At 44.3% G+C, this 15009-nt stretch overlaps 1 protein-coding gene across 16 annotated transcripts in view; it reads left to right on the plus strand.

Annotated features, from left to right (window-relative positions):
• LMO3 (LIM domain only 3) overlaps nt 1–15009 on the plus strand; it is an 86657-nt gene that overhangs the window by 53554 nt on the left and 18094 nt on the right. The gene's annotated exons all lie outside the window — the stretch shown is intronic.

A 15009-nucleotide genomic window follows, 5' to 3' on the forward strand; every position in this document is an offset into this window, starting at 1 on the left:
GTGAACCGTGTGAATACTCTTTTTTTTTTTTAATTGCCTTTCTATAATGTTTAGATTTTACTTTCATTCTTGGAATAATTTTACGCCAAAGCTGTAATCAGGTTTTGTGTATACACGTTGCTGATATATAGATTGATGCACTGCAAATGCATGCAGTATCTGTAAATATAGTGTATGCACTTCTTCAAAATAGCTTGATGCTTTGATTTGTAACTTTTAAGGTTTTACTTAAAATTCTAAACACTACACCTAGCATAGCTATTTCAGTGGAATACTTCAAATAGTGAGTCCTAAAGGTGACACAACAAAGGAAATACCTTGGATACGGCAGCTTTTATTTATAAAGGAAATGCACACATAGTCCAGTGAAAGCAAACGTAACCTGATTTCGTTTCTATAGGAAATTTCTATTAAGAAATTGCTTTACTTCATGAATTTTCAAGCACATTGTGAGATTTTTATGAACAAAGTGAATTACATGTATTTTTGTCTGGTGGTTTGATTCCCTTTCCTTTTCTTAATTTCTAAATGTTTCTTTTATAGCAAACATTATTTTTAAAAGACTTTAAAATCTCCCCTTGCTCATTATGTAGCTCTTGCCTTAAAATATTTTTGGAACAGTGTGTTTGTGGTGGGGGGGGAGGTTTCAAATTGTAATACATTTAATTATATTGTACAATAATGAACACATGGCTCTTTTTCTTGCTGCCTTAAATCTAGTTTTAATTCTCCTGCAAGAATGTTTTCCTGTTCTTGTATACACATACACACAGAACCCTAGCCTAACTCTGCAAGCAGTTTTCTGTAAAGCAGATTATTTGTATTCCTAATACTATATCCCTGAAATAAAATACCATGTCCCTGAAATAATTTCATTCTTGGACAAATGTTTATATCAATGTGAGGCTGCTCAAAATAATATCATAACTGTCATTTTCATAGTATCTATCATTCACGGCTTTTAAAGGACTTTTACAAACTGAACTTCTCAGCGACCCTTTAATAAAACCCCATTCACAGATGGGTAAATTGAGGTTCATAGAGGATGTGATTTGCTCCATGTCACACAGCAAGCTACTGCAGAGACCAGGACTAGAAGCCCAGGAAATAGTGATCTCTTAGCCCCCTGCTTTAAACACTTTCCCTTTTCCAGAATTTCATTGCTGCTCCATCATGACCGTTTTGGTACAAAGCACAATTATATCTACATGTTGGAAGCAACTACTGCCACAATAGGAACAAGAGTTTTTGTCTCCGATCCTGAAACTGCCTCCTGTTCACCTGCAGAGCCCCACTGACATTGCCGGGGCTCTGCACTGGCACACAGATCCACCCATGTGGACGCAGTAGCAGAATCAGGGCCTTAGTTGTCCCAATAGCGCCTATCTCCTATTTTGTTTTCCCCTTTTGTGCCTCTCCTCCTTTCCTGCATGCAGTAGCTCAGATTCTCTCACAAGCTCTCCATGAACGGTGATGGTTATGGGCTGGGAGTAATTTATCCCTGCAGCTTTTGCATTCACGTATACATATTTCCAAGCAAAACAAGACATGGAAACCTGATGAGAAGCTTGTGGCTGCACTGCCGCTTCCTACCTAAGCATGTCTTTGCCTACAGCACCATGGCATGAAAGAGCCTGCTAATGATTCTTAAATGTTCATTACTGTAGTTCCTCTTTCAGAGTATACTTCTCACCTTGAATGACCCATGTGTTGAATTTTAAATAAGGGAGCCTATGATAGTAAGTCTGTCAGGGCACTAGACTTTTTTTTCCCCCTCCAACTCTTAAAAAGCTTTCTATTACAGGACTGCTTAAGGCATTCTTCAATTAGCATGTGCTGTATTGTGGCTGGAACAGCTGTTTACCATTTAATAAAGCATGGCATAATTTATTTTCCGAGTCTAGCAGCCGTCTTTTCTGTTACACCAAGGGAGAGAGACACAGCAGCTACATTGTTCGCAGTCAGCAGTGAAATAGCTATAGACTCTATTATATGATCTCATATACCTATTAACTCACTCTTCAACTCCATGTCAAGGTGTGTTTACCTGGCAGTCTGTGTGTGGATTTCTTAGCCAGAGAGTCTATATTCTCTGTCGCCTTCTGGGCAAAATTAAAAAAATAGCTATATATTACATTCCTCAAGTTAGGCAGCTAATTATCTATATTTACTTTAATTTCAGTCCCTCCTGCACTCCCAGGGGCAAGCTTAATAGGCACCACTTAGGGCTTCACACCTAGTTGCCTGAAAAACAATGGAATTGCTATCGCCAATTAAGCCAGTAAGGGCCTGGCCAACTGGGAACTACCCTAGCTATGAGGTTTCTGTCCATTCAGTTCCTTCCTTCTCTTCCTACCTTCCTCCTTCAGTCTTTGGCCTGAGAGACATGCCTGCTTCTATTCAGCTGTGTGCCTGGTGGGTCTGAAATGCACCCCAAAATATTTTGTACTTTGAAGCAGCACTCCAGCTGTTACTGAAGACTCTAGGGTGCATTTAGGTATTGAAGGCACCTAACACTAATGAGCTTGAAAGGAGGACGCCCTCTTACAAAAGGAAGTGCAAGCCTTTTTATAGGCACTGAGTGGAATGCACTCTTTGGGATGAGTGAGCTGGTAGGAGATAGGGAGCAGGGATGATTTAAATGCAGGTTACCTGCTCTTGAGGCACTTAGAATGGTCCTTTATTTCCTTCTCTTTCCTGTCTCCAAGGCAAAGAGGTAGTCTTTTGGTTCGAGCACTGGCCTGAGACCCGGACTCAGTTCCTGACTCTGCCTGGAAATCCTGTGTGACCTTGGGGAAGTCTTTTAATCTCTCCGTGCCTTCGTTCCCCCTCTGTAAATTGGGGATAATAGTACTGTCCTACCTCATAGGGTGTTTTCAGGCTACATACATTAATCTTTGTGAGGGTTTCAGATAATGCATATGAAGGTTTTACAAGCAGGCAAATAGAATATGCTGCATTCACTGAGTGTTAAACCTAGCTGTCACTACAATTATAGCCTATGTAAGTACCACTGTGACCCTTGCGCTACTGAAAATAGAGTAGTGTTCCTCTGCCTCTGACTAACTCATTTCTTGCACCTCCAAATGATACTGGATGGTGGGAGAAGGGAACTTCTCCGTTGCCATTGACTTTTGTAATTTGAATTGCAGCCCTCCATATGGCTTATAAAGTTGGATACATTATTAACACATAATGATTAATGATATAGTGCATGGATAATTGTATAATGCAGAGATATGGGCTTAGATCTAAAACACCTCTCAGGTTTGGGAAGTATGGTTCCAGAATTTAGCTTAGCGTCCCAGGCCCATTTCAAATACTAAGATAACTGGTACATGGCCTTAAATTTGTTTTTAGATTACTCTCTAGTTTGACAGTAGAAATACATCTGTTGAATATCTCCAAATTGCGAGATTCAGTCTGTGCATGTAGATGGATTTACATGCATGATTAAGAGTAAAGCATATGTAGAAAGATGAGGTTTACATGGGGCCTATGTGAGAATAGTTATAATATTAATATTGACTTTACCGATAGAAGTTTAAGCATGTCATGATGCGTGAATGGTGGAGCAAAACAGATCCCCAAATACTTTGGGAGGTTGTTTTTAACTTGGCTTTATTTCCAAAATATCAGTGCATGCACCACTGTGGATACACAATACTATCTTCTTTGTTTTTTAACTGAGCTGAAGCCATGTCTACACTACCACCTATGACAGCAAAACAAACATCCCCTGAGCAACATAAGCTTCGCTAACATAAGTGGTAGTGTGCACGGCACTGTGGCGGTGGGAGAGCTACCGCCACTTGTTAAGGAGCTGTCTCCTGTCAGCACAGAGTGGCTTCATGAGCAATCGGACAGCAGCGCAGCTGCATCGGTACAGCTGTGCCACTTTAAGCTCACTGGTGTAGACATGGCCTAACTAAATGCATTTAGAGATGAGCATGTATCAGGATTTAAAAAACAACTAACAGTAAAGTTTTCAGAGACCACAGTAAATTAGACTAGAATCTAAAGCATGTGTTTAATTTAAAATGAAAATTATAGCAGCTGAGTAGGATCCAGTAGGGGCTTTTGGTACCTGAGTGATTTTGGCATAAGCACATTAGTTGGGTGTTTCTCCTAACATGATCAGTAGCAAAACAGTTAAGTATTTTAGACATTTACCTTGTTTTATTTAGGTTTGAGAATTAACACTCCATTGAGACAAATGGGATTGTTCACACCTCCCAGCTGTGTGTCATACTGGCCAACAGACTCAGGAAGATGGTAGGGCATCAGTTACACTCCATCATGTTTTTAAGGCTTTGGAAAGATAAAGGCTAGAAATACTTGCTAAAATGAAAGCTTGAGGCCTAGTCTACATTTAAAACTTAGATTTGGTGTAGCTTACAGCACTTAGGTGTAGAAAATCCTCCCCTCTCAACACAGTAGCTATACCAACCTAACCCCTTAGCTACAGTTAGGTTGATGGAAGAATGCTTCAGCCAACCAAACTGCTGTATCTCGGGCACAGCAGGAGCTCCAACAGCTATGGAAAAATCCCTTCTGTCCATGTAGTCTGTGCCTATACTACAGGGTTAGAGAAGCATAGCTACTGCTCTGTAGCTAAATCACTAGCGCCTATAGTGTAGTTTTTGGAGCACATTTCTGCAGCAAGTGCCATGAAATACATGGGGTCTGGTTGTAAAGAATGTAGTTTAAAAGTGTACAGTATATCATGGATACATTGTTTCAAGGGTTTTGAAAAACCAGAATTCATCCTTGCTAATCGTAGGCTATGGCTACGCTACAGAGCCTCCTCATGCAGACTCAGCCTACCCTAACAGGAGTTTTTCTGCTGTTGTAGGAACACCACCTCCCCAAACAATGCTAGCTACATCAACCGAAGCACTCTTCTGTCTGCCTAGCTGCGTTTATACTTGGGTTGTTGTCAGTATAGCTGAGTCCATCGAGGAAATGGTTGTATCACACCTCTGACTGACATTTCTATGCTGGTATAAGTTTTAAGTGCAGACACGGCCTTATATAGAGAACTATCACATGCAGTTGGTATGGCAAAAGGATGGACTAGGTTTTCTGAAATTCTACAGGGATAGTTCATGGAGAGTGCGTTGGCACTCAGGCCAGGTCTGCACACAAAAGTTAAGTCGACCCAGCTACGTTGCTTAGGGGTGTGAAAAATCCACACACCCTGAGTGATTTAGTGATGCTGACCTAACCTCCAGTGTAGACAGTGCTAGGTGGTTGGAAGAACTCTTCTGTTGACTGAGGGTAGGTCTACACTTACCATTAAAAGTGCAAAAAGTCCCTTTTTTTGCGCTAAAATTGCGGGAGTGTCTACACTTGTTAATGACTTTTTGTGGAGAAACTCAGAAGTTTCACTGCAAAAAGAAAACCACCTTCACGAGAGGCGTACATTTACCGCTGTTCTTTTTGCATTGCTGTGAAAGTGAAGACACGTTCTAGCAGTGTAAACACCTTTTGGCCTCCGGAGGATATCCCACAGTTCCAAAAGCGACCACTCAGGCCAGCATCTCTGCTGCTCTGATGCACAGAAGTCCGCCCCTCCCCCTGTAAACCCCAGGAAGTTTGAAGCTCCCTTTCCCTTTGTTTGTAGATGTGGCGGGGAAAGCAGCCAGACAGCAGGAGGTTTAAAAAAAAAAATGCCACCAAAGAGACAAGCAAGTATTGAGGCTCCTGAGATATGAAGCAGGGCAGCATGGGGCACTGAGCAGGGACCCAGAATGCCTTCCACTCACCTTCCCCTTCCCACAAGACCTATCGAGAGAGCTGCACTACAGCGCAGCTCTCGTCCGTGATGGAAGTGCTGCTAGTGTAAACACTCTCTGACACCTGAGGAATTAAGTGAGTACACAAACCAGCACTTTTCTTTCACCGGTTCCCTATCACCGGTGAAACTTGCAGCACAAAAACTCTGTAAATGTATGGTTGGCAAGTTTGTAGAAATTTTGGTGGTGCCCAGAACCCCCCCCCCCAACTCCGCCCCCCCAAACTCTGCCCCGACCTGCCTAAGGCTCTGGGCAGGGTTTCGGGGGGAGGTATGGGGTGCAGGTCCTGGGCTGGGGATTAGGGTGCAGGAGGGGTGCAGGCTCTGGGAGGGAGTTTGGGTGCTGGGTGCAGGCTCCGGGCTGGGGCAGGGCGTGGGTGTGCAGGAGGGGGTGAGGGGTGCAGGCTTTGGGACGGAGTTTGGGTGCAGGCTCTGGGCTGGGGGCGTAGAAAGGGGGAGGTGGTGCACGCTCTGGGAGGGAGTTTGGGGATAGGAGGGAGTGCAGGGTGAGGGCTGTGGGGCTGAGGATGAGGGGTTCATGCTGTGGGGGGTCAGGGCTGGGGCAGAGGATCAGGGTGCAGGGGGATGAGGGTTGGGGCTGGGGCTGAGGATTAGGGTGTGGGAGGATGAGGGCACTCAGGGCTGGGGTTGAGGATCAGGGTGCGGGGGGATGAGGATTAGGGTGCGGGGGGATGAGGGCTCTGGCTGGGGATGAGGATTAGGGTGCAGGGGGATGAGGGCTCTGGCTGGGGATGAGGATTAGGGTGCGAGGGGATGAGGGCTCTGGCTGGGGATGAGGATTAGGGCGCGGGGGGATGAGGGCTCTGGTTGGGGATGAGGATTAGGGTGCGGGGGGATGAGGGCTCTGGCTGGGGATGAGGATTAGGGTGCAGGGGGATGAGGGCTCTGGCTGGGGATGAGGATTAGGGTGTGGTGGGATGAGGGCTCGGGCTGGGGATGAGGCTTATGGTGCGGGGGGCTGAGCGCTCTGGCTGGGGCTGAGGATTAGGGTGCGGGGGGATGAGGACTCTGGCTGGGGCTGAGGATTAGGGTGCAGGGGGATGAGGGCTCTGGCTGGGGATGAGGATTAGGGTGTGAGGGGATGAGGGCTCTGGCTGGGGATGAGGATTAGGGTGCAGGGGGATGAGGGCTCTGGCTGGGTCTGAGGATTAGGGTGCGGGGGGATGAGGGCTCTGGCTGGGAATGAGGATTAGGGTGCGGGGGGATGAGGGCTCTGGCTGGGGCTGAGGATTAGGGTGCGAGGGGATGAAGACTCTGGCTGGGGATGGGGATTAGGGTGCGGGGGGATGAGGACTCTGGCTGGGGATGAGGGTTTGGGGCGTTGGGGAGGCTCAGGGCGAGGACTGAAGGGCAGGGTAAGGGCAGCCTGCCTTGCCATTAGTGAATGGCAGGCGCTAGGACGCTGCGGCAGCAGACAGCAGTTCTGCCGGGAGTCGATCTCCGGCAGCACAGAGCAGGCAGGGGAGAGGCGCGCGCTGCTTTTTGTCAGGCAGGGACGCGGCGTGCGGGGGGACACGCGGGGGGGATGTGGCAGGTGGGGGCTGGGACCTGCTCTAGGCAGGGACGCGGCGGGGCCGGGGGAGACCCGCGGGGACCGGGGCCCGATCCAGGCAGGGCCGGGGGAGAGACCCAGCTCCAAATATTGCTGGAGCAGGGCCCCCAGCCCTGAATATTCCTGGAGCCCGGGCACCGCAAACATATATAACCTGCCGCCCATGTGTAAGTGTAGACATACCCTTAGCTACCACTTCTCAGGGAGGTGGATTACCTACACCGACCGGGAGAACCTCTCCTGTCACTATAGTGAGTGTCTACACTGAAGTGCTATAGCAGCTGTGCCGCTATAGCATTTCAAGTGTAGACAAACTCTTATTCTCCCCACACACTGATCTACCCTGTGCTGTGCATCTGTGTTGTTCATTAAAATAAATGGTTTTTACACTGAATTAGGTACTCGGATGCAACGCTGTGCGCAATACAGAAGTGGGGCAAGAAAGAATGTTTTAAATATTGGAGTTTAATTTAGGCCAAGTTATTTTTTACTTGGCCTGCTTATCGTCACTTCATTTGCTGCCCAAAATATTAGTATGTTTTGGAAGTATGTGAAACAGAGCAGTTTCAGCTCAAAACTCACATCTTCTGAGGTTCAGGTTACAAACCATCCTGCAAATACCTATGCATATGCTTAATTTTAGGCTCGGGAATAGTGCCAGTGAAGCCAAAACAGATAATTCATGTACATGGTGTCAAAAGATCAGGGCCAAACTCAACAGACTAAACAAAAAAAACCACAGTGTCTCTGCTATGAGGCTATAACCATCCTTCACCAACAACTTTTCTGTGGCTTTGAAATGCAACCATAAATCATCCCAGGTTCACTTTAAAAAAAAAAAAAATCACGAACCATGGGACTGATCCTGAGATGCACAGATGCACTGCAACTTGAGCTGAGCTTTGAGTCTGAAACCAAACCCCTAAGCCTTCCAACTCATAACAGATTGTGTTGTGGAAATTAACACAATTCTAAGGCCGTGTCCCATGTACTGTATGCCTAGGCTTGTTTAAAAAGTAAAATAAAAGTGTTTGGGGTGGGAGAGATTCAGTTACCTATTGTAGCTCCTTCACTAAGTTTAAACCACAGCTAAATCATGCAGTGTAGCTAGAACTACCCACTTTTTAAACAGCATTTTTAACAAGGCAAACCGTGATACAGCCTTGGATTTTAGTAGACCTGTGCCACGGTTCAGGACTGTAGTTTTGGCACTCTTTCATCCCACTTACGTTATAAGGAATAGATTTTTCAAATGCTCCACACTCAAAATTGTGGCCAGGGATTTCAAAAGGTACTTAGCATCCACCATCTTCAACTAGGCCTCTAAGTGCAGATTTTTCAAAATAATTTAGTACCCAAGGTGCTGAGTTCTTCTGACAATCTTGCCACCTACTTTAGTGTCTAAACTGGAGCTAAGCATTAATGAAAATCTGGCTCTGTTTATGATGCTAGACTATCTCTTTTTTTTTCAAAATCCGGCCCCAAGACTGTGTGTGGTAATCTTGCTGATCTACCCATTTTGCAACTGGATAGCACCACCCCTTTCTATACCCCTTACCTCCACCCGCCCCGGTGAACAATGCCTTGGTTTTGTCAGTGTAAGTATAGGCACAGATAGAAATAAATCCGGAAGGGTTTGAAAACTGGTAATTTTCACCTACTGTCAAGAGGTTTTCATTATTTCCCTTTCTATTCTTCCACCAGTGCTCCCTCCTTTCCATTTTTTCCAAGGTCTCCCTGTTTTCACAGCCATTACTGATCACTAGGGTAAAGTTCAGCTCAAATCTAAGAGCTCAGTTCAGGTCACAGGGAGTCTTTCCATTGGCTTTAGTGGGTGCAGAATCAGGCAGTATGCAAATAAGCAAGCTGAATTTGAACTCTGCCTCCTTCACCTCCAGGGATGATGCATGGCTTAACGTCAGTAAAAACATGGAGCAGTTTTCTTTTTTCCCTTTGCTAAAAGTACTTTTCATTTTATAGTGACCATTTATACAACTGTACCAGGAAGCTGAGGCTGGATAGCGTGAAATACTTTGCACTCCTTGTAAAAACATGGCAAATCTACTTGCTTCAATTTCTGTAAAAATTCACTTTGGAAAATTTTCAAAATTGCCTAAGGGGTTTAGAAATACAATTGAAAATCAATGGGGCTTGTGCTCCTAAATCCTGTAGGACACTTTGAAAAGCTCCCCTTAATCCCTTAAACCATCCTCATCATATTAAAATAACATGTTCTTTTAAAAAAAATATTTTCCATGTTTTTAATCAAGAGCCTTAGATTATGAAAGGTAGATAAATTAATTTTTAGGCTCTTTTACATGAATTTTTTTGCTTTCCTACAGAGTATATTATGCTGACTAGATATTTGCCAAAGGCCAAATTCTGCTTTTAGTTACATGCATGAAGCTTCTGTTGAAGTCAATGAGCTGGACACATGCATACAAGGAGAGTGGTTGATCATTGATTTCAGTCAGCATATGGTGAAATTTAACATTTTGGGGTGTACTGTTTCCTCACTCTCTGCACAGTAGAATAAGAAAGTGTTTTAAATGTGCCAAGTATTCTCTCTCAAAGTTTGTTCAAACAACTCCTCTGTGGGGATAATGTAATCTGAGGATTAGGTCCTGTCTCCAGTTAACATATGGATAAATGGAGACAGTTTAAGTGAGTTGTCCAAGGTCATTCAGTGGGTTAGTGGCAGATCCAAGCTTAAAACTCAGTTTCTGGCAACCAGCACTGTGCTAATATCACAGACCTCACTTCCTCTTACAAATCCTAGGATACATAGAAGTAATTTACCTGATGATAAGGGAAATTTAATACAGTTAACAATCAAGTTAAGTTAGAAATGTGGTGAAATTCAGTGTAATTACAGTAGAACCTCAGATTTACGAACACCTTGGGAATGGAAGTTGTTCATAACTCTAAAACGTTCAGAATTCTGAACAAAACATTATGGTTGTTTTTTTTCAAAAGTTTACAACTGAACATCAAGTTGGTACAGCTTTGAAACTTTACTGTGCAGAAGAAAAATGCTGCTTTTAATCATCTTAATTTAAATGAAACAAGCACAGAAAGTTTCCTTCTCAAATCTTTTTTTTAAAACTTTTCCTTTATTTTTTTTTAGTAGTTTATGTTTAACAAAGTCCTGTACTGTATTTGCTTCTCTCTCTCTCTCTTTTGTCTCTGCTGCTACCTAATTGCATACTTCCAGTTCCAAATGAGGTATGTGGTTGACCTCTCAGTTAGTAACTTTGGTGTTCATAACTCTGAGGTAACCAGTGCTTAATTTGTGCTGGGGCAGAGCATCAGCATCTCTAGGCTTGCAGGTCATAGACCTGGCACCTCTGGGCAGTGCTTAATGTGTGCCAGGGCTTACCTGGGACCTTTGGGCTTGCCATGTCAGTTACCGATCCCAGCGCAGGCAGCAGGAGACTCATGCTGGCCACAGAGCGTGCTTTCTGCGCTGGGGCTGCAGCCGCCTCACCCACAACTTCCAGCACCACTGCCTTGCCCACACCCTCATGGGGACCCGCACCAGGAGAAGGTGAGAGCAGGGCCCAATCCTGGACCCCCTGGAGTGAGGGGTGAGGTGCTCGTCCCCCTGTAGGGAATTCCTCCCCGGCAGGTACCCCGATCAAGCCCGAGAGGAGAGCGATCCGGGTTCAGATGGCAGGGTCTGCAAACCCTTTGCAGGAGCAATGGATCGGGCAGGAAGGAAAATTACCACCCCTCCCAGCATTGAGAGAGCAATGGGGATGGGTGGGGGAGTAGTGCACTGCTGTTCCATGTCCCCTGCCCCATTTGGAAACCAAAGCACCAGCCCCCCTAGGACAATCACACGGGGTGTGGGGGTATGTTTGGGGTGGGTGTTTGGGGTGGGGTGTAGATTGGGGGGGTGTATGGGCATAGGCAGATCAGGGAGTGTGGAATGGGGGGGTACATGGGGGCTAGGCAGGGTTGGGTGTATGGAATGTGTGGGATAGGGGTGCATCAGTGCTTAATTTGTGGCGGGGCTGAGCCCTGGCACCTCCTTCATTACAAATTAAACACTGCACTTAACCTTCAGGTTTCTATTCAGGAAATCCGCCAAAGCAGAATCAATAGTATGATACATAATTATATTGTTTCTTATGGGTTTGTTTTTGTGGTGGTGGTGGTGGTGCGTGTTGGGCTTTCATTCATTTTTTGAGCACCATGCTCTACATCCTTCCAGTGTTTTGTAAATGAATATTTGTTTGCTTGCAGTCAGTGATTGCTACAACACTTGTACTTAATTTCTTAAAATATAGTTTAAACACAGTTTGAGAGGATGGCTCAAAAATTCTAAAGAAAAGCTAGCCTTGTCTAATAAATTCTCTAGTCTAAGGGCTATCAGTAAGGACCAACATCATGTCCCCTAGGGATAGCCAGGACACAGTGTAACTACATTTTAATATAGAAGGGAGCAGGGGTGCTGAGAGCCATTGAACCAAACTGCAAACCCTGTATAGAATGGAAACCACTTCAAGCCAGAGTGTGCGGCAGTACCAGCAGTACCACTAGTTCCAGAGGCTGCTGAGTCTTAACCATTCTAATAACAGCTGAGAAGAAGGACATGAGCGTTGGGTAAAAATGGAGCAGCGGTATAAATACATGACATTCTTTGGATAAACAAGAGCAGGCCTGGGAGTCTGTCTCTCCGTGCATCAGTTTGAACGAGGAGACTGTTAGAAAACAATCATTTCTTTTTAACAGTAAAATTCTGAATTCATAAAGTAAAATCTTGTTTCAGTATCCAGTTTCTGGGGGTGGGGGAGGAACCAACCCCAACAATGTATGATTTGGAGAATCTGGTACATGCTCTCACCCAAAGGAGTACCCGAAGGTGGCTGTTGACTGATCTCTTGATGCTTGGGCAAAACTGAGGAGAAAGTCTAACAAATGCATCGTTTTGCAGTAAATTAGATCAGATTTCCGCATCTCCGCACTCAGTCTGTGAGCTGACAGTTCAGTAGAACGTTCCCTTGTAAGGTTCGCCCTCTTAGGAAAAGGGGCAATAATTCATCATTAGGATTTCAGAGTCCAGGTGTAGATGAAAACTGATGGAGCCTCCAGCGAGGCAGGGAAAGTGCACAGAAGAAGAAAATTTTATCTGAAGCCTAATTCCCTGGTTACAGCAGAGAATAATTAAGATAATATTGCTTCAAGAGTTCTTTAATGATTAAAAATCACATATGCAGAATCCATAAATTGGAGGGCAACAGATTGGAAGGATATAGCATCAGAGATCTGTTTTGTGCGCATTGTACAGGAAAGTACACCAGTGGCAGAACAGCAGCCTGGACAGCCACAGGAGACCAGGCCCATTCCAAGGACTTTGTTTAGATGCAACAAATCATTTGTCTGTTATTAACCCAGAGCTTGTAATTATGCAGATTGCCATAGATTTTCCTGGGCCTGGAAGTGAGATTGAGGGTTGTTCACACTATAGCAGGCAGCTCAGGGCTGGCCATGCATTACTGAACTTGCCACATTTATCATGTTGACTGATGGCAGCAGAAGCAGGTCTCAGGTCCCAGTGGTTAATGTAGTGGGTAATTAACTGTCATTTGCCTAGTAATAGGCTGATGATCAATGGTTTGTGTGGAAACAAATTCTAATCAGGTAGCTGATAAATGCTCAGGGAGCGAGAGCAATTGAAATTGGGGGAAACTATGTCCAGAATTTCAAAATGGCATTGTGGGTTTTTATTATTATTATTTATTTATTTATTAATGTGTGTGTGTGTGTGGAGGGGAGAACTATGTTCTTCATATAAACAGCTTTATCCCAAATGAACCGCAGCTAATATTAATCTCACTTGAGTTTGTTTGTGTGTGTGAGGGGGAGAATTCACTCTAAAGGAGGCATCCTCTCCTCTGCTTAGTTGAAATTTATAAATAGGTCTGGTGCTTAAAAGTGAAGCAGCTTCCAAGTGGTGCGGTTAGGCCAGAGGATGTACAATAAAACCCACACAAAGTGAATTCCAGTGATTTTTCCATTGGTAGGGATACAAAATGATGGTCCCAAATTGTTTCATCGCACTGCAGCGTGCAAACTACAGTGAATCTTGGGCTTACACAAGTGTTTTATATTGAAAAAGACTTGTTGGTAAATAGTAACACCACATACACTTAATCCCCAGTTCTTCAAAATAGTTAAGCACATGCTTAACTTTAAATGTGTGAGTGGTCCCACTGAAGTCTTGAGAGTTCCCACTGAATTGGATCTCAGGGGAATGGGACTATTCATGTGCTTAAAGTTAAGGGTGTGCTTAAGTGCTTTGCTGTATTGAGCACTTAAAGCATAACTTCCTTGTTAATGGGTAGTTCAGTATAATGATACTTTACATTTATGGCTCTTACATAGCACCTTTTGCAACCTGATCTGCATTTCTTGTACACCTCTAACTCTCATTCACCTCCAGGTGGGTGTGTAAGGAATGCAGAATTGGGCCCTTGGTCAGACTATCTCAACAGTCTTCACACGTATTAAACCTTACAATATTCCTATGAAGTAGGTAGATTTTAGGCCTATTTTACAGATGAGGAACTGAGGTTTGAGTGAAGCCCACCCAGGAAATCTGTAGCAGAGCTGGACCTAAGACTGGAATAGAATGTTTAGAAAGGGAATATGGATTAAAAAGCACTGTGTATATATATAATTTTAATCAGCGCTGTAACAAGGGTGAGGTGAGTGAGGCACTTGCCTCGGGCGCGCAAAGTGGAGGGGCGCAGCTCTACCACGATCAGCGGCGCTTCGGCAGCAGCTCTACCACCGCCGCTTCTTCAGTGGCAATTCAGCAGTGGGTCCTCCTCTCCGAGAGGGACTCAGGGACCCGCTGCCGAATTGCCGCCGAAGGATGAATGAAGCGGTGGTGGCAATTTGGCGGCAGGTCCTTCCCTCCGACAGGGACTCAGGGACCCGCCACCGAAGAGCCTGGAGCCGGCCCTTGCCTCGGGCACAAAAATTCCTTGTTACAGCTCTGATTTTAATCATAAGTTTTGACAGTTAACAGAAACAAAGTTGACATGGGCTTGAATAATCCAACAGGAGCTGAGTAACACAACGCTGCTGATTAAGCTGGGGTGTTCGTTATCTCAAAAAACTTCTTCAAATAATGGTAACTAGCACATCAGACAATCATTGGAAAATGGTTCAGAACTTCAAAATAAACATGCATGTATTTATGCAAAAAGTTCATCTTAAGTGGAAGCAGAAGGCATAAGGAATTGGAATTAAGTAGGTTTGTTGGTAACTCGTGAAATTCAGTAAAATGGAAGGATGTGATTAAAAAAGTGCATTCATTTTTATGTTACCAAACTGAATTTTATACAGAGCACCTTTGAATTCATTAGTTTAGAACTGCTTTTAATTTGGTGTTTCCCTTGAGAGACATTATATTTTTCTGCTGTCAGCCTGATGTTGAGGAAAAAAGAGAACTGGCAGATGTGGCGTTTTCATCTAGTTTGCTTCATAGTTAAAAACAGCATTAACTGCTATACGCAGGCAGAGCATTACTTTTAATAATCCATCACAACTATTAGGTAGTTTAAATAAAACTTCGTTTCAAAGATTGCTGGTGTGTGTAGCTAAAATATTTTTTTTCTTGTTCATT

The sequence above is a fragment of the Mauremys reevesii genome, linkage group 1 (genome assembly GCF_016161935.1).
Source record: "Mauremys reevesii isolate NIE-2019 linkage group 1, ASM1616193v1, whole genome shotgun sequence".
Lineage (NCBI taxonomy): Eukaryota > Metazoa > Chordata > Testudines > Geoemydidae > Mauremys > Mauremys reevesii.